The following is a 20,563-nucleotide window of genomic DNA, read 5'->3' as shown; positions in this document are numbered from 1 at the left end:
CTTAACTGGACTACCTTCCCCCACAAGTTTTGTTGCCCCTTCCCCTCAAACACCATCTTCAACTGCAAGTGTTGCATATTCCCTGCACACCCCCAAATTGAAACCATCTGCCCCCAAACGCCGGAAAAAATAATTTTTTGGTTTATTTTTGTGATTAAAAATAAATTTACATTTGTGGTTCACCATTACAAAGTTTCATTAATGTTGTTTGCGCCGCTCACACACACTGATGGGTAAATACATGTTAAAAACCAACCCAAGGCCTAGTATAGTCATATGTGAAATAACACGGACTAGTATAGTCATACCAAGGCCTAGTGTAATAACTCGAGTTTTACCAACTTGGATCTGGTTTCATGAAAAACAAACTGTTGAAACTTGTCTAAAAAATAAGTTTCTTTCTTAAAAAGTTTCACCAGTTTGTTTTTTGTGAAACAAGATGCTAGTTGGTAAAAATCGAGTTATTACAGTAGGCCTTGGTATGACTATACTAGGCCGTGGTATTTCACATATGACTATACTAGTAGGCCCAAGGCCTACTATACTCATATTTGAAATACCACGGCCTAGTATAGTCATTCCAAGGCCTAGTGTAATAACTCTAGTTTTACCAACTAGAATCTGGTTTCATGAAAAACAAACTGTTGAAACTTGTCAAGTTTCACCAGTTTGTTTTTCGTGAAACAAGATCCTAGTTGGTAAAAATCGAGTTATTACAGTAAGCCTTGGTATGACTATACTAGGCCGTGGTATTTCACATATGATTATACTAGTAGGCCCAAGGCCTACTATACTCATATTTGAAATACCACGGCCTAGTATAGTCATTCCAAGGCCTAGTGTAATAACTCTAGTTTTACCAACTAGAATCTGGTTTCATGAAAAACAAACTGTTGAAACTTGTCAAGTTTCACCAGTTTGTTTTTCGTGAAACAAGATCCTAGTTGGTAAAAATCGAGTTATTACAGTAAGCCTTGGTATGACTATACTAGGCCGTGGTATTTCACATATGATTATACTAGTAGGCCCAAGGCCTACTATACTCATATTTGAAATACCACGGCCTAGTATAGTCATTCCAAGGCCTAGTGTAATAACTCTAGTTTTACCAACTAGAATCTGGTTTCATGAAAAACAAACTGTTGAAACTTGTCAAGTTTCACCAGTTTGTTTTTCGTGAAACAAGATCCTAGTTGGTAAAAATCGAGTTATTACAGTAGGCCTTGGTATGACTATACTAGGCCGTGGTATTTCACATATGACTATACTAGTAGGCCCAAGGCCTACTATACTCATATTTGAAATACCACGGCCTAGTATAGTCATTCCAAGGCCTAGTGTAATAACTCTAGAAACTTGTCTATTTCTACACTACCACAATTTTAAATAAAAGTTGGAATTGAGCTGATTACATTCATCCACTCAATGCTGACTTGTATTCCCCATTGACTTTCATTGGGGTTGGGTTTTGAGGGTTGGGTTTTGAAAAAATCACATACTTTTTTTTCAACTAGTTGGACAATTTTCTCTTGAAAAAAATTGGTTTCCTGATTCATGGCCTGCAGCTTTGCTCGTTCCAATATATTTCACGCAGACTAGCAATGCTGCATTTTAACTCATATGTGTATTTACCTGCCCAGGTGTGTGAACATCAAAAAATTCAGTTATACATGGGAAGTTTTTTATTTAATTGGAGTTTAAAAAATATAGTGCACTCAGTAATGGTATCAAATAAGGTTTTTTATTACCATAAACAAACAAAAACATTACACCATTTCATCTTGCCAGTGCACCCGTCCTACATCAGAAATAAAGTAGGCCGCAAATTGGTCCCTCATTTGGCCAACTTCAACGGATGACCTGAGAGTGTGCTGAGTGAATTCAGGCAATGGGTTAGGAGCATCATCGTCCAGTTCAAAGGTCGGGTGCTCTTTAGCCATCACAAAGTTATGTAGAACCACACAGGCCTTCACCACCTCATCGACTGTTTCAAGTTTAAGATTAATGGCCGTGCCCAGAATTCGCCATCTGGAGACAAGAATCCCAAAAGCACACTCAACAGTTCTTCTGGCCCTGGTCAGCCTGTAATTAAATATTTTTTTGGTGTGGTCCAAGTCCCGGCTGGAGTAGGGTTTCAGTAAGTTTCCGCACATTTGAAAAGCCTCATCGCCAACCATTACAAAGGGCAGTGGCGGAGCTTCGGTGTGAGGAAGAGGCCGTGGCATAGGGAAATTAAATTGGTTGCCATACAACCTCTGGCCCATGTCTGAGTTTTTAAAAGCCTGTGAGTCATTACCACGGCCAAATGCTCCAATGTCCACTGCTACAAACATACATCCGGCATCCGCAATGGACATGAGTACTATTGAAAAGTACTTTTTGTAATTATAGTACTCAGATCCCGTTCTTTTGGGTTTGATGATCCCTATGTGTTTACCATCAACAGCTCCCAAACAGTTGGGAAAATTGCATACTGTCCAGAATTTGTCAGCAATTTCCATCCACTTTTCAGCGGTGGGCAGGGGCATAAATTCTGGACAAAGAACATTCCAGAGAGCCCGGCAGGTGTCAGCAACAATTCCAGACAAGGTAGAGATTCCAATACGGTACTGGAAGTGTAGTGAAGATAGGGTTTCTCCAGTCGCCAGGAATCTGTGAACAGACAAAGAAGTAAAATTAATATTTATGTATATTATTTTAAAAAACTATAAAATAAAATATTAGTACATTCATGAAAACTAATTACCCAAAGTTTTGAATACTAAATTTAAAAAAAACCCATCAGACCGCACCCCTTGGTTTTTAAATATTACTTACCGTAATGTCACCAGTAGCCGTTCCTCAGGAGGAATCGCACGACGGAGCTGTGTGTCCTGTCTCCGGATGGATTGTTGGACACGAGCAAGCAAATCCCTGAAACTTTCTTGGGACATCCGGATATAATCTGTAAATTTCTCCGGGTTTGCCTGGAGCTCGCTGTAGAGGGTGTGGTATGCCCCACGGCTCTCCCGGAGTTCAACAATCGGATGTATCCACATACGCCGCCGCTGCCGTCTTCGCTGCCTCTCTCTTCCTTTGTTCATGGCAAGCAACTGCATACGCCTGAGCCATCGCGATGTCCAAATCCAAGTTGAAGTGAAAACTCTTCCAGCGCAGATCCATGGTCACGAGAAGAATCAAGCAAATGTGAAGAATACTGTAGACAGGGTCTATATATTAACATACCACACCCACAATGAAGTCCCATTGGTCTTGTGTGTTGTTGAATGTTTTTTTTTTCTTTTTTGGGGGGTTTTTCCAAAATCTGTAAAAAAACGCAAACGCACAAAAAACGCATACAAACGCACAAAAACGCTGCGTTTTTTTCCTGCATGCGCGTAAAAATGCTTGAAAAAAACGCAGCGTTTGTATGCATTTGTATGCGTTTTTTCTATGCGTTTTTTTGCGCTAAAAACGCGCTGGAAAAAAAAGCAAGTGTGAAATTAGCCTAAGATAGTAACTCACAAAGAAGTTTCTACTCGTAGTTTTGTTCCAGGAAACCCACTAACAAAACCTGAGATTGTGAAACCTGCAGACTGGGTCTTTGTGAAAGTGGGAAGGTCCTTACCAAGTCCTGTTGACTACTCCTACTGTGGTCAAGATTGCTTAGCGCACCTCCTGGATCCATCTCTCACACTGTAAACTTGTCAGACAGGTAGGGACAGAGTAGGATCTGACTTGCTTGTCAAAGTCCAGCAACAAAGGGAGGTTTTCCACAAGGGAAAGCATGTCTCAAACTGGTGAAGTCTCCCATTTATCCCCCTACCCGGACAAGACGGTCAGATCTAGGATGTGTACATCAGGGTTAGTCACATGTAAATTCTTCATGATCATGGTGATGGTAGATTGGACAGTAATAGACCCAGCAGGAGAGGAAAGTCAAGGGTGGTAGAATGGTTTCAGATTTAAGACTTTAAATCTTACTTTTGAAATCGGGCAGGAGGAGGCTGCCATGTTAGTGAATTTTTGTCTGTTGTATGAATGATACAGCGTTAGGGAACAAGCTGTGAAACTAGCAGAGTCTGATAAGTATGTTTGTTTTATAAGCTCTAATAGCAGAGGGGACTGAATGTGTGTGACTTGAGTAAAGCAGCATGGACAACTGTAGCCCGAGACTATATGTATAAGCCTTGTGGCTACACAGATTTTAAAGCCTGATTCTTCTTTAGGAAAAAGGAGATCCCCTCACACAAATAAGAATAATTGTAATCTGCTACTGAGAACTTTAAAAACCCTAAAGGCCGCGTCACACTAAGCGAGATTGCTAGCAATGTCGCTAAAGCGTCACCGATTTTGTGACGCAGTAGCGATATTGCTAGCGATATCGCTATGTGTGATACTTACCTCCGACCGGCTCGCCCCGTTGGTTATCTCTGATCGCGCGAGAACATCCTGGGCCGTTTCTCATCGGCCGCTTCCTGCTGGGCTTCCTGCTGGCGCCGACGAGCGACGCGTTAACGCGGGCGGGAGGACGTCTTCATCGCCGCGTCTGACAGGTAAGTAACGACCGCCAACCGCTGCTATGTCATTGGTGAGATCTGCCTGTTTGGCAGCTCACCAGCGACCATTTAGAGATGCACCAGCGATCCTGACTGGGTCGTATCATTGTCGGGATCACTGGTGCATCGCTAAATGTGACGGTACCTTAAGATGAGGGATCAAAGGTTATAGGAGCTGATATGTCAGGAACAGACCCAATAGGACATTTCTACATAGAAGTTCAGAATAATACCAAACATAGACCTAAAGAAGGTATGCCAGAGAGAACCATAACAGAGTCTATAGGGTTCATAGTTAGATTGTCTAACCTAACTTAGGAAGATAAACTAGCTCTAGAGAGAGGCTGTGAGAAGAATGAATGGTTAGAATGACTTAAATACATTGCAGAAAGCTTAAAAAATTAAGTTATATAGTAAAATTTATGTCAGCTCAGAAAGGGAAAGAAAATGTAAAATGTTATCATTTTTATATCCCCCACTTGAGAAACCGGATATCCCAGTACAGGTGATTGCTAATCCTGGTAACTATACTTGTTTTAGTCTTCCAGGGCATGGGCACGACTTTGGAGAGCTCCAAGGCGACTCTTGTAGAGAATGGATCATTGTCTCCCACAGGGCCAAGTACTCAGCCATATGATCAAACTACACTACCCTGAAAGCAGATTTATGGTGGTTATGTGGTGATAAAAAGATAAGAGCCAGACTACCACATGGTTTCTGAGGGGATTGTGCTGTGGTCCAGCTAATCATGTAGTTCCACCTGTTGTCAACAGGGAAATGGCCAAAGGTACGTAGTGGAAGAGACAGAAGCATGAAACTCTGCAAGGATCCTTCGATTCTAGTATCTACATAGATGACATTGGAGTTCCCAGGGGAGTGTCCAACGAGTACAAGGCTAGGAACCAGGTAGCAGCCGGGTGGCAATCCATAATTTGGTGGGTGATTATAGAAAAGAAAGTAGATTGGATAAACTACTTATACTATAACCAGAAGAGATTTATTAATTATACCCGAGATGCAGTTAAAGGGATAGCTGAGTAATTAGGACCAACTTTTCTCATGGCTTGGCAGAATAGGATGGCATTAGACAAGCTCTTAGCAGAAAAGGTAGGTGTATATAAAATGTTTGGAGGATTTTGTTGCACGTTTATCCGTAATACAAATCCTGATTGAAGTATCTCCAAAGCTCTTGATGGACTGACTGCCCTGTCTAATGAATTAGCTGAAAACTCTGGATATGATGACATATTCCTGAACTGAAGGATGGTTTGGGAAATGGTCCGGATTAGAGTTGAGCGAAACGGGTCGGTCAAATTCATAAGTCGCCGACTTTCGCTAAAGTCGGGTTTCATGAAACGAAACCCGACCATAGCATGAGGTCGGCCACGAGGTCGGCGACCAGAGCGCCAAAGTTGCGTTTCAAATGATGCTTCCACTGTGGGCAATGCGATGACATGGGCATCGGTCACCACCATCTTTGAGAAGGGCATGCAAGTGATTGGCTTGCTTTGTGTGGCGTCACAGGGGCTATAAAAGGGCGTGCACACCAACCGTCATCTTACTTTTGCCGATCTTAGCATAGGGAGAGCTGCTGATGATGATTCTGTAGGGAGAGCATTAAGCAGGGAAGAAGACCAAAAAAACTGCTTCTGCTGTTAGCGATTTCCACTGCACAACACAACAGTTTGTGTGCAGTGACAGGGGAGGCTATATTTTTTGTGCATCAGCTCTGTTGGTTATTAGGCTGCCTTATAAGGCTCCCTGATAGCTGCATTGCTGTTTGCACACTGCTGTGCAAACTGCTTTTTAAAAGCAAAAATACTTTTCTTCCTCTTTTCTGCAGTTAACAAACGTTCATTTTTCCACACTTTTGTGTGCAGCAGTCCTGTTTATTAGGCTGCCTGCTGCCATACTTGGACTGAAAGCATCATTGTCAGCCTCCTAAAAACTATAGGGAGCTTCCAATTCTCCCCAATACTATATACATACCTTGTGCATGGTCATACACCTGCCTATTTCAGCCTGTTCAACTGAGGTGTAAGCTGTAGTGGGCCTGAGATAATAGTTCAGCCTCCTAAAATCTCTAGGGAGCTTCCAATTCTCCCCAATACTATATACACACATTGTGCATGGCCATACACCTGCCTATTTCAGCCTGTTCAAATGAGGTGTAATCTATAGTGGGCCTGAAATAATAGTTCAGCCTCCTAAAATCTCTAGGGAGCTTCCAATTCTCCCCAATACTATATACATACCTTGTGCATGGTCATACACCTGCCTATTTCAGCCTGTTCAACTGAGGTGTAAGCTGTAGTGGGCCTGAGATAATAGTTCAGCCTCCTAAAATCTCTAGGGAGCTTCCAATTCTCCCCAATACTATATACACACCTTGTGCATGGTCATACACCTGCCTATTTCAGCCTGTTCAAATGAGGTGTAATCTATAGTGGGCCTGAAATAATAGTTCAGCCTCCTAAAATCTCTAGGGAGATTCAAATTCTCCACAATACTATATACACCTTGTACCTTGTTTTACAGTACCATACAGCTGGTGGTATTTTGGGTACATTTTTCCAAAAATGAGGAAGTATGGTGGAAGAGGCCGTGGAAGTGGGCAGGGATTGCCAGCTGGTACTGATGGTGGTGGGGGTGGTGGTGCATCTGCTGGTAGTGGCAAAAGCACAATAGCACCTAAGGCAGGAGGTGTTGAGCCTGCGTCATCGTCTGGCTCCACAAGGCCTCGAAGGCTCCCTTTTCTGGGAGTAGGTAAACGGCTTTTAAAGCCGGAGCTTCAGGAACAAGTTTTGGCTTACATTGCTGACACAGCCTCCAGCTCTATCGCCTCCTCTTCTGAAGTTTCAAGAAATAAAAGCACTGAGTCATCAGTGGAGGGCAGGAACAAGACCTTTCCTTGTGTCCTTCACCCCTACCAAAAGTGAAGGAACAACACCTTTCCTTGTGTCCTTCACTCCAACCAAAAGTGAAGGATGCGGCAGGCCACACTACAGAATACTCCATGGAGCTCTTTTCACATACCATGCCTGGGTTATCAAGTCAAATCGTGAATTCCCCAGTCTAAGATGAATCTGACATGGAGTGCTCTGATGCACAGCCACTGCTAGATTTTTCTGCTGGTACATTCACTCAGAGCACTACATTGTCCTCGCAGTGTACTGAGCCAGAATCTGACCCTGATGAAACTCCGGTTGCCCCTTCCCGCATACTATACCACCTTACACGGTGACAAAGAGAAAGCTGCACATGAAATTGAAGAGGAGGTGATGGATGACCCAGTTGTTGACCCAGATTGGCATCCAGAGGGAAGAGGGTGCCGCTGCCAATAGCTCAGAAGAGGAGGAAGATACGCAGCAGGCATCAACATCGCAACAGCTGTAATCTGGCAGGCCCGTAGCAGTCCAAAAACGGTTTACAAAAACCGACAGAGTTGCATTACAGCTTGGCCAGACGGTCAAATTAGCACAGCGTGCAAGGCCTCAAAATTTCTTCCATAGTAGGAAAAGTGCAGTGTGGCACTTTTTTTTAACAAAATCCTAATTATCAGGCAAAGATTATCTGTAAGAAGTGTGCAAAGACCTTTAGCCGAGGGAAAAATCTGAGAAATTTGAATACCAGTTGCATGCTTAGACATTTAACCACCATGCACTTGCAAGCATGGACGGACTACCAAACCTCACGTACCACATGTGCAACTGCTCCGAATGAAGGTAGTCAGCAACGCTACATCGCTTCCCCCACTGTAAGCCCATCGGTTAGCATACCACCAGCAGCAAATGTTGAGGTGTCGTCGCAAGGCCAAAGCAGTCAGGGAATCACAATGTTATTACTACGAAAGACTGAATCTAGACCATCAGCAAGACCACCAACACCTTCACCATCACCAACCCTCTCTCAGTCCGCCATGTCCACCGCTAGTTCCACCATATGCAGCTCTCAAGTCAAGCTCACCCTACCAGAGACTTTCAGTAGGACAAGAAAGTACTCATCCTCTCATCCACATACACAGTGTTTGAACGCCCACATTGCCAAACTAATCTCGTTAGTGATGATGCCCTACCGGTTGGTTGAAAGCGAAGCTTTCTGCTAGCTCATGGCCTAAGCAGTACCACGCTATGACCTACCCAGTTGGCACTTCTTTTCTCGAAAAGCCATCCCAGCCCTCCACCTGCATACGAAAGACCGCATTGTCCATGCACTCAAGCAATCAGTGAGTAGAAAGGTGCACCTCACAACAGATGCATGGTCCAGTGGGCATGGCCAGGGCCGTAACGTGTCTATCACTGTGCACTGGGTTAATGTGGTGGATGCAGGGTCCACAGGGGACAGCGGCGGTGGGGCAGTGCTGCCTAGCCCACGGTATAGGAAACAGGTGGCTGTAGGCAGTCGACCCTCCTCCTCCTCCAGAAGCGAAAGCTCTTCCACAGAACGCAGTCGCACGAGCACTCCATCCGCAGCTGCCAGTGTTGCACACGAGGTGTTCCACTATCGAACAGCTAGTGGTAAGCATCAGCAGGCTGTGTTGAAGATGATGTGTTTGGGCGACAACAGACACACCGTGGAGGTACTGGCCGACTACTTGCAGCGACAAACTGAGTCATGGCTGGGCAGTCTACATCTTGAGGCAGGCAAGGTAGTTAGTGATAACGGCCAGAATTTTGTGGCAGCCATAGCCCTTTCAAAACTCAGACACATACCTTGCCTGGCTCACAGCTTGAACCTGGGGGTGCAGTGCTTCTTCAATAATTATCCGGAGTTAACAGCCCTGCTCCATAAGGTGCGAAGACTGTGCTCGCACATCCGCCGGTCGCCCGTACACTCCAGTCGTATGCAGAAGCTGCAGCGATTGCTCCACCTTCCCAAGCACCGCCTAATTATCGACATTGCAACAAGGTGGAACTCCATCCTGCACATGGTTGAGAGGCTGTGCGAACAGAGGCAGGCTGTAATGCATTTGTGGGAGGATACACGGGCAGGCAGTTTGAGGGCAGACATGGAGTTGTCTGGTGTGCAGTGGACAAAGCTGAAAGACCTCTGTAAAGTCCTTCAATGTTTTGAGGAATGCACACGGCTGGTAAGCGCAGACGACACCATCATAAGCATGAGCATCCCACTTATGCGTCTGCTCATGCAAACTTTGACTCACATTAAGGAGCAGGCGTCTGCAGCCGAGGAGAAAGAGGAGGAGGGAAGCCTTGATGACAGTCAGCCATTGTCTGCTCAGGGAACTCTCCTGGACGAGGTGCAGGAAGAAGAGGAAGAGGAGGAGGAGGAGGATGGGGATGATTATTTAGGGGAGGAGGATGCTTCTCGTGGGGCAAGAGAAAATGTTGGCGTGGCAAGGTCAGGTACAGGGTTTGTGCGTGACTGGAGGGATGTTGATTTGCCAGAAAATGCTCCTCCACCCAACACTCGCAGTGCATCATTGACACCTGGAACATTGGCCCACATGTGTGATTATGCCTTGCAGATCCTAAAAAGGGACCCCCGCATTGCCAAAATGATGAATGATGACGACTGCTGGTTGGCCAGCATCCTGGATCCACGCTATAAAGGCAAATTCCAAAACATCATGCCACAGGAGAACCTAGAGCTAATATTGCTAACAAACAAGCAACTCTGGTAAACCGTTTGTTTGAGGCATTCCCAGCACACAGCGGCAGTGATGGTTCTCCCACGAGCCGTAGGGGGCAACATGGAAGAGGTGTTCGTGGTGCACACAGCCGAAGTGGCGATGGACACAGGGGTTTCATGACCATGTTGTGGACTGATTTTTCAAGTACCGCTCACACGACTGGTAATATTGCATCGATTGAAAGTGACAGGAGACAGCAGTTGTCAACTATGGTTACAAACTACTTCTCCTCCCATATCAATGTTCTCCCACACAGGTCATTCCCCTTTGACTATTGGGCCTGTAAACTGGACACCTGGCCTGATTGGCACAATATGCCTTACAGGAGCTCGCTTGCCCTGCTGCTAGTGTGCTATCGGAAAGAGGCTTCAGTGCTGCTGGATGAATCCTGACAGAAAAAAAGACCCGTCTGTCGATCCAAAATGTTGATGATCTAACCTTCATTAAAATGAACCATGCATGGGTTTCAAAAAATTTTGTCCCACCTTCCCCTGCTGACACGTAGGTTGCCAGAAAAATGGCTTGCTTTTGTCCTCCTCTTCCTCGGACTTCTCCAATTCCTCCATTTGCAGCTGCTGAATGTCCAACATCAACATATGCCATTTTTTCAACCTCCCTAACATGGCTGCCTCCCCCCCAGGGCCGGGGTCACCACCTGGCGCATGCACCCGTGCGAGTCCTGGTGCCCTGGACAAGTGGGTGGGCCCACTCTTGGGCGACGGCACTGGCACAGGGTCCCTCATAGTTTAATCGAGTGTCTCTGACGGCGGGGGTGCACACCTGCCATCAGACACACCGGCGTACTATGAGGGGCCCTGTGCCAGTACCGCCACCCACGAGTGGGCGCCCTGTTGTGAGTTCATTTTCCCCTTCATCACTGAGGTCTGGTGAACTCCCTATTCTGGTAAAGGAAGGTAATGAGCCTGATTATCAGGCACCTGAGCCTAATGATGATGACTGGCTGAGTGGAGTCACGGACTGGATATAAGGCTGCCGACGCCCTTCTGCCCTGCGGGTGATTTCTCTTTGGACTTCTAGGAGACCAGTCTGATTCCTGCTCCTCTAAAGCTAAGTTTTCTTCTTTGCCTTTTAGCATTTGTGTTTTGTTTTTGTTTGCCTTGCTTTTCTGGATTCTGCCATTCCCTGCTGGGGTGAGCTGAATCTCCTTTTGCCTGTTGCTCTGTCTTCAGAATATTCCTGAGTACTGACATAGTCTTTTTGAAGCCTAGCGTCTTCAGGGCCTTTTTCACTGTCAGTCTGTTGGCTCTTATTTTTCATAGGGTTTTTCACGGATTGCAGACAGCAGCCTTCCTGTCCTTTCCTACCTAGTTAGCTTGGGCCCCGTCTTTGCTCAGTCTATCTTTCTGTCTGTGTTGTGTTCTTTCTTCTTGCTTCACCGTCATTATATGTGAGGGGCTGCCTTTTGCTTTGGGGTCTGCTCTGGGGCAGTTTAGATTTCCCTTTCTGTCTTTAGGCTATTTAGTCCTCCGGCTGTGATTGAGGGGTCTAGGGCATCGTAGGAACCCCCCACGGCTACTGCTAGTTGTGTTGATAGGTTCAGGGGTCTGCAATCCGATAGCTGCCAACCTCTCTGGTTTTCTGGACTTAGCTAGCATTTCTGTTTTTGCCTCCTACGGTGACTCAATCATAACAGAATCACCCGCCATACCGCAGATCCTAGGGTACTCAATAGCAGGAAAGAATTGTCTATATCTCTGAGGCCATAGGGGGAATTTTTTTTTCTCTCAATGGAGATAAAGCAATTGTCTGATCGTGTGGAGCAGCTCGCTGCGGAAGTGCAGGGAATTTCCGCCTACCTTGCTCGTTCGCATGCTGTTGAACCAAAGATCCCTACACCTGATGTATTTTTGGGGGATCGATCTAAATTTTTGAGTTTCAAAAATAATTGTAAATTATTTTTTGCCTTGAAGCCTAACTCGTCAGGGAGCTCCGCGCAGCAGGTTAAAATTGTCATCTCTTTACTGCGTGGCGATCCCCAGGATTGGGCGTTTTCTTTGAAACCAGATGATCCTATTCTGACTAATGTGAACGCATTCTTTCAAGCTTTGGGGTTGTTGTATGACGAACCTAATGCTATTGATCAGGCTGAAAAGACGCTGTTGGCATTGAACCAGGGTCGAGATTCTGCAGAGTTGTACTGTCAAAAGTTCCGAAAGTGGGCGGTCCTTACTACCTGGAATGATAATGCCTTGGCTGCTCTCTTTCGGAAGGGTTTGTCAGAAGCCGTAAAAGATACTATGGTGGGATTTCCTGTTCCCTCTGGTCTTGACGATTCTATGTCATTAGCCATTCAGGTTGATCGGCGTTTACGTGAACGCAGGATTGCACGAGAGGTGTTGCCACCGGTTGAACAGACATCTGAACCTATGCAATGTGATAGAGTTTTGTCTAAGGCGCAACGTCAGGAGTTCAGAAGGCGTAATAAGCTGTGTTTTTTCTGTGGAGATGCCTCGCATATTATTTCTGTTTGTCCTAAACAAGAGAAACGCTTTGCACACACGTTTTCTGTTGGTGGTGTTCAACCTAAGTTTCTTCTGGCAATTACTCTGATCTGCTCCCTGTCCACATTTTCCGCCAAGGCTTTTGTGGATTCAGGAGCAGCGCTAAACCTAATGGACTTGGATTTTGCTAAACGTTGTGGATTTCCGATGACACCTCTGCAGACGCCTATCCCTTTGAGGGGGATTGATGCTACTCCTTTGGCGAAAAATAAACCTCAGTTTTGGACCCAGGTGGTCATGCGGGTCGCCCCAGACCATCAAGAAAATTGCAGATTTTTGGTGTTGCATGGTCTGCATGATGCCGTTGTTCTGGGGTTTCCCTGGTTGCAAATTCATAATCCGGTTTTGGATTGGAAATCTGTGTCTGTGGTGAGTTGGGGTTGTCGGTGTGCCTTTAGTGAGGCTCCGGTTTTTTCCACCTCTCCTCAGTCGCATGATGTTCCTGACTATTTGGCGGACTTTTATGATGTATTTAGTGAGAATGAGTCTGCGTCCTTGCCTCCTCATAGGAGTTATGACTGTGCAATTGAACTGAGCCCGGGGTGTAAATTTCCCAAGGGCCGGCTCTTCAATTTATCTGTACCCGAGCACGAGGCTATGCGGTCCTATATTAAGGAGGCGTTGGAGAAGGGTCATATTAGACCATCCTCTTCACCCTTAGGTGCGTTTTTTTTTTTTGTGGCCAAAAAGGATGGTTCTTTAAGGCCTTGTATTGATTATCGTGCCCTCAACAAAATTACTATTAAATATCAGTATCCGTTACCCCTGATTTCGGATCTATTCTCTAGAGTTAGAGGTGCTTGCTGGTTTACCAAGCTTGACCTCAGGGGGGCGTATAATCTTATCCGCATTAAGCAGGGGGATGAATGGAAGACGGCGTTTAATACTCCGGAGGGACATTTTGAGTACCTGGTGATGCCTTTTGGGCTCACTAATGCCCCTTCTGTCTTCCAGTGCTTCATGAACGATATTTTCCGAGACTTTGTCGATAAATTTTTGACTATCTATCTGGATGATATTTTGATCTTCTCCAAGGATTGGGGTTCTCATGTGGAACATATTCGGACTGTGTTCCGGATCTTGAGGGAGAATTCCCTGTATGTCAAAGGATCGAAATGCCTTTTTGGAGTACAGAGGATTTCATTTTTGGGATTTATTTTGTCTCCGTCAATTATTGAAATGGACCTGGCCAAAGTACAGGCCATTTATGATTGGGTTCAGCCCACTTCTTTGAAGGCCCTCCAGAAGTTTTTGGGTTTTGCTAATTTTTATCAGAAATTTATAGCAAGATTTTCTAGTATTGCCAAGCCATTGACTGATCTGACTAAGAAGGGTGCTGATGTGTTGAATTGGTCTCCTGAGGCTGTTACTTCCTTTCAGGAGCTGAAGCGAAGATTTACCTCCGCCCTGGTTTTGCGGCAACCTGATGTCTCACTCCCGTTCCAGGTAGAGGTGGATGCTTCTGAGATTGGTGCAGGAGCTGTTTTGTCCCAAAAGGATCCTGTAACATCTAAAATGAATCCCTGTGCTTTCTTTTCCCGAAAGTTCTCTCCATCTGAACGTAACTATGATGTGGGGAATCGGGAACTGTTGGCCATGAAATGGGCATTTGAGGAGTGGAGACATTGGTTGGAGGGAGCTAAACATCAAGATGTGGTCCTCACTGACCACAAGAATTTGATTTACCTAGAGTCGGCTAAACGCTTGAATCCTAGACAGGCTAGGTGGGCCTTGTTTTTTACACGTTTTGATTTTGTGGTCTCTTTTGTTCCTGGAACTAAGAATGTCAAGGCTGACGCCCTCTCTAGGAGCTTCTTTGCTGATTATCCTGTGGTGACCAAGCCTGCTACCATCTTAGGCTAAGGAGTAGTTCTTTCTGCCATCTCGCCCGATTTGAGACTTGCTCTGCAAGAGTTCCAGGAGGACAAACCTGAGCGTTGCCCCAGTGGAAAGTTGTGTGTTCCTGACCAGTGGAAGAAGAGAGTGATGTCTGAAGTTCATTGCTCTGCATTGGCTGGTCATCCAGGTATTTTTGGTACTAGAGTTCTGGTGAGTCGCTCTTTTTGGTGGCCCACCTTGTCTCATGATGTCAGGAATTTTGTGCAGTCCTGTGGGACTTGCTCCCGGTCTAAATCTTGTTCTCGCTCTAGTGGGTTGTTGATGCCTTTGCCGGTCCCCAGGAGGCCATGGACCCATATTTCAATGGATTTCATCTCTGATATGCCGGTCTCTAAAAAAATGACTGTTATTTGGGTGATTTGTGATAGGTTCTCTAAGATGGTTCATCTTGTACCACTCCCTAAGTTGCCATCTTCCTCTGAGTTGGTGCCCCTGTTTTTGCAACAGGTGGTTCGCTTGCACGGGATTCCTGAGAACATTGTATCTGACAGAGGAGTTCAGTTTGTGTCTAGATTTTGGAGGACTTTCTGTTCCAAGCTGGGAATTCAGTTGTCCTTCTCCTCTGCTTTTCACCCTCAGACAAATGGGCAGACAGAGAGAACAAACCAGACCTTGGAGTCGTATTTGACATGTTTTATTTCCGCTGATCAGGATGATTGAGTTTCATTTTTGCCCTTGGCCGAATTTGCTTTAAATAATAGAGCTAGTTCTGCCACTTTGATGTCACCTTTTTTTTGTAACTTTGGGTTTCATCCTCGATTTTCTTCAGGGCAGGTGGAGCCTTCTGCCTGCCCAGGTGTTGACACTGTGGTGGAGAGAATGCACCAGATCTGGGACCAAGTGGTGGATAAGTTATCTCTCTCCCAGAAAAAGGCCCAGCGGTTTTCCAATCGACATAGGACCATTGGTCCCCAGTTTAAAATTGGTGATATGGTGTGGTTATCATCAAAAAATATTGCTATGAAGGTGGCTTCTCCTAAGTTTAAGCCTAGAGTTATTGGACCTTACAAGATTTTGGAGATTATTAATCCGGTCTCTTTTCGTTTGGCTCTTCCTGTCACATTTAAAATCCATAATGTGTTCCATAAGTCCTTGTTGAAGAGGTTTGTTGAACCAGTTGTTCCTGGGGTGGCACCTCCGGACCCTGTATTGGTTGAAGGTAACATGGAATATGAGGTAGAGAAAATACTGGATTCCCATCTGGCTAGACGGAGACTCCAGTATTTGGTTAAGTGGAAGGGTTATGGTCAGGATGATAATTCCTGGGTCTCTGCCTCTGATATTCATGCCAAAAGATTGGTGCGTGCCTTTCATCGGGCTCACCCTGATCGCCCTGGTGGCGTGGTTGAGGGCTCAGTGACCCCTCCTCAAGGGGGAGGTACTGTTGTGAGTTCATTTTCCGCTTCGTCACTGAGGTCTGGTGAACTCCCTATTCTGGTAAAGGAAGGTAATGAGCCTGATTATCAGGCACCTGAGCCTAATGATGATGACTGGCTGAGTGGAGTCACGGACTGGATATAAGGCTGCCGACGCCCTTCTGCCCTGCGGGTGATTTCTCTTTGGACTTCTTGGAGACCAGTCTGATTCCTGCTCCTCTAAAACTAAGTTTTCTTCTTTGCCTTTTAGCATTTGTGTTTTGTTTTTGTTTGCCTTGCTTTTCTGGATTCTGCCATTCCCTGCTGGGGTGAGCTCAATCTCCTTTTGCCTGTTGCTCTGTCTTCAGAATATTCCTGAGTACTGACATAGTCTTTTTGAAGCCTAGCGTCTTCAGGGCCTTTTTCACTGTCAGTCTGTTGGCTCTTATTTTTCATAGGGTTTTTCACAGATTGCAGACAGCAGCCTTCCTGTCCTTTCCTATCTAGTTAGCTTGGGCCCCGTCTTTGCTCAGTCTATCTTTCTGTCTGTGTTGTGTTCTTTCTTCTTGCTTCACCGTCATTATATGTGGGGGGCTGCCTTTTGCTTTGGGGTCTGCTCTGGGGCAGTTTAGATTTCCCTTTCTGTCTTTAGGCTATTTAGTCCTCCGGCTGTGATTGAGGGGTCTAGGGCATCGTAGGAACCCCCCACGGCTACTGCTAGTTGTGTTGATAGGTTCAGGGGTCTGCAATCCGATAGCTGCCAACCTCTCTGGTTTTCTGGACTTAGCTAGCATTTCTGTTTTTGCCTCCTACGGTGACTCAATCATAACAGCCCCCCCAGCTTGCTCAGGGCCCCAGCACTTGCTATATTTACCTCTCCCTGCTCCACCGCTGTGTAGTCTGGGCTGTTAAATCTTTCACTGGGACTGCCACTACAAATTTGGTGAACTGATAGATGATGGTTATGATGTAGCTATGCCCTGTCCTTCTGGGCTCTATCTTCAGATGATCAATGGCTTCGATTTGTTATGGACGTTGACTCACAATGAGATGCAGTGGTGGTTTATCATCAGCTTTCACGGTTTTCCGACTCACAGACGTGACATTCCTGCCCACATTTTTAAATGTGTCCTCTCATGCCAATCCAATAGAATCGCCTATGGCCTGTTGCTTCTGTATTTTGCACTCCAAAGTTACCTGACAGGTCATGATAGGCAGTAAGGACAATGTCTACATCTCTCCCTGTGATCACAATTTGATGGAGATGAGTAACTGTGATGGGATCCACGGTACTGCGATACAGCAAACCTTTCTTCACAAGAACTGTTTTCACTGTCTCCACAGACAAAGTAGTTGATGGTCAGCATCGCCTCTGAGAATTCTCCCAGGAGTTTTTCCCGTGATTAGTAATTCCAAAATTTCTGCAATCATTTGACTTTCCGTCTGTTCTTGTATCCATCTCATTTCCTCTTGCGGAGAGTCTGGACTGTCTTACTGAGACTGAAATATATATGAAGATTGAAAAATACCCCCAACAGTGTATACTGGTGTATGCTTCGAATACATTACCCTTTTTCTATTTTTTAGATTGTTGACTAATCCATACTGAGGCTGTGAGTGTCTGTCAGAGATTTTTAATGTTTAAACTATGCTATATATGCCTGGTATCCAGTGATACTGTACCCTTTCTCAACTTTCTACAATCTTGTTGAATCCATACTGGGCCTGAGACCATCTGAGTCTGCCTCCTGATATATAGATATCGATTTGTAATGTGTAAATCATGCTACATATATACCTGCTTTCCGGTGATACTGTACCCTTTCTCAAATTTCTGCAATCTTGTTGAATCCATACTGGGCCTGAGACCGTCTGAGTCTGCCTCCTGATATATACACATAGATTTTTAATGTGTAAACTGTGCTACATATATACCTGTTATCCGATGATACTGTACCCTTGCTCAACTTTCTACAATCCTGTCAAAACCATATTGGGTCTGAGACCGTCTGAGTCTGCCTCCTGATTAGAGATGAGCGGTGTTCGAGTCGACCTGTTCGCCAAGTTCAAATTTGAGCTGTTTTGGGGGTTGTTCGAGCCGTTCGTCGAACTCGAACACTTTGCTTAAATCGTCTTCGATTTTAGAATTTTAGATTTTTTTATTTTAGATTTTTAGTCCAGCCTTTCTTGACTTTATAAGGGCATGACCTGCCTATGTCTGTGTCTCCTCCTCCTTTTACTCCTCCACCTCTTTTCTATATGTAGTTGCCCTTTTCCATATGTTATTTTTGTCTTCTGAGCATTGTGTCTGCTTTGGGACACCTTTTAAGGTGTTTTGTAACTGTTTCCTATGTGTTTGTGTTTGCCTGCCATTGTTTTCAATGGGGCTCGACGGTGTTCATCAAAAATTCGACGAACTTGCCTCCTGTTCGACGAACCGAACCAACCTCGAACACTAGCGGGGTGGCTCAACACTACTCCTGAGTCCTGATATATAGATGTACATTTTTAATGTTTAAACTATGCTATATATACCTGGTATCTCGTGATATTGTACCCTTTCTGCCAGGAAGTCCTCCTCCACCCACCACTCTAAGTGTATCATTGACACCTGGAACATTGGCCCACATGTGTGATTATTTCTTGCGGATCTTCTTTTTATATTGTTGTGTGATCCATCCTGAGCGTGTGAGAGTCTGTGGGTTACTCCTGCAATTTACATGTAGATTTTAAAATTACCCCAACACTGTATACAGCTCTACGCTTGTGATACATTACCCATTTACTGCTTTTTATATTCTGGTCTAATCCAAACTGACCAAGTGAGAGTCTGTTTCTGACTGTGGAAATAAATACTGAGATTGACAATGACCCCTACACTGTGTACAGCTGAACGCTTCAGATCCATTACCATTTTACGGCTTTTTATATTGTGTTGTAATCCATACTGAGCCTGAGAGCGTCTGTATCTGCCTTCAGAAATATATACGGAGATTTAGAATGTTTAAACTATACTATATATACCTGATATTTGATGATACTGTACCCTTTTTCTACTTTTTATATTCTTGACAAATCCATACTGAGCCTGTGAGTGTCTCTGTGTGACTCATGAAATATATAGGGAGATTGACAATTATCCTTTGACTGTATAGAGCTGTACGCTTCTAATACAGTACCATATATCTGATGTCATTTTGGGTACATTTTCTCCAAAATTTGTAAGTATGGTGGAAGAGGCCGCGGATGTGGGCGTGGGGGGGCCAGCTGGTACTGATGGTGGTGTGCATCTGCTGGTAGTGGCAAAAGCACAATAGCAGCTAAGGCAGGAGGTGTTGAGCCTGCATCATGGTCTGGCTCCAGAACGCCTGGAAGGCTACCTTTTCTGGGAGTAGGTTAACCGCTTTTAAAGCCGGAGCATCAGGAACTGGTTTTGGCTTACATTGCCGAAACAGACTCCAGCAAATATGCCCTCCTCTTCTGAAGTTTCAAAAAATGTAAGCACTGAGTCATCAAGTGCTGGCTCCTGGTCAGGAAGAACCCCTTTCCTTGTGTCCTTCACCCCCAACAAAAGTGAATGATGCAGCAGGCCACACTTCACATTAGTCCATGTAGCTTTTTCCCACATACCATGCTTGGGTTATCAAGTCAAATCGTGAATTCCCCAGTCCAAGATGAATCTGACATCGAGTGTGGCTGGCCAGCCAGGGCAGTGGGGTTAATCGGTACCGGGCAGTTGTCTCAGAGGGATTTGTCACGGTGGTGGTGACCCGGTCCGTGGGCATGGGCGTCCATGCAAAGGGGTGAATAACGTTTATAGGTGAATGATACGTGATGCCACCTGTGGATTCTGATCAGATTGACCAGCGCTGCAGTGTCGCTTCTCTGGGACAGATGTTGTGGTGCAGCTAAGATGTAGAAGCCCTGCACAGGTAGGGCCGTAGTCGCAGGGCAGATGAAAGAGTTGGTAGATGGTGTGCAGTGCAGAATGTAGCAAAGCCGTGCACCAGGTGCAGGAGAAAGATGACAGACACAGTCGTGCAGTTCCTTTACCTGTACTTGGTAAGTGCCGTACAGGACCCAGAGAACAGATGGAGATGGAGTTGGTCAGCCTGGAAGCAAATTAGGAATTCTCTCTCTGCAGATAGGTAGTGTGGCCTCCGTTCTAGCGCTTATCTGAGGTACTCGCAGACATGAGTTCACTGAAGCTCCCTCTGTTGACTCTCTTTTGAAACTCTCGTATGGCAGGCAGCCGTAGCCTTTTCCTTCTGGCTCACACAAGTCGCTGCTGGGGCCTCCGAGCCTTAGTTGGGAACAGAGCATTTACAGCTGCTACTTTCTCCGGTTTCTGCTGCAGGACCGTCAGTGTCCCTACAAACTCGGAGACCGTAATCCGGACCATGCGCTCCAGCTAGGAGTGAGCCTTAACTCTGCTCATCCTCCAGCTCCCCTTCTCACATCCACACACTTCCCCTTCCCTTCACAGACTGCCCTAACTACCCTCCTCCCGACCACAGAGAGCAGCTCCTCAGCAGTCAGGTTCAGAACTCTCCCCGCTGGCCTGGAGTGGGAACTGTGTTGTGTGTTGGTTTAACTGCT

General features: G+C 45.5%; 1 protein-coding gene across 2 annotated transcripts in view; it reads left to right on the top strand.

Moving 5' to 3' along the window:
- The window catches only part of LOC141052486 (stimulated by retinoic acid gene 6 protein-like), a 664,959-nt gene that overhangs the window by 116,630 nt on the left and 527,766 nt on the right, over positions 1–20,563 (top strand). The window lies entirely within an intron of this gene.

This window comes from Dendrobates tinctorius, unplaced genomic scaffold (genome assembly GCF_039654945.1).
Source record: "Dendrobates tinctorius isolate UK_male_01 unplaced genomic scaffold, ASM3965494v1 ptg000160l, whole genome shotgun sequence".
In the NCBI taxonomy this organism is placed as follows: Eukaryota; Metazoa; Chordata; class Amphibia; order Anura; family Dendrobatidae; genus Dendrobates; species Dendrobates tinctorius.
The sequence above is the reverse complement of the archived record's forward strand: the minus strand, read 5'-3'. Positions and strand labels throughout refer to the sequence as shown.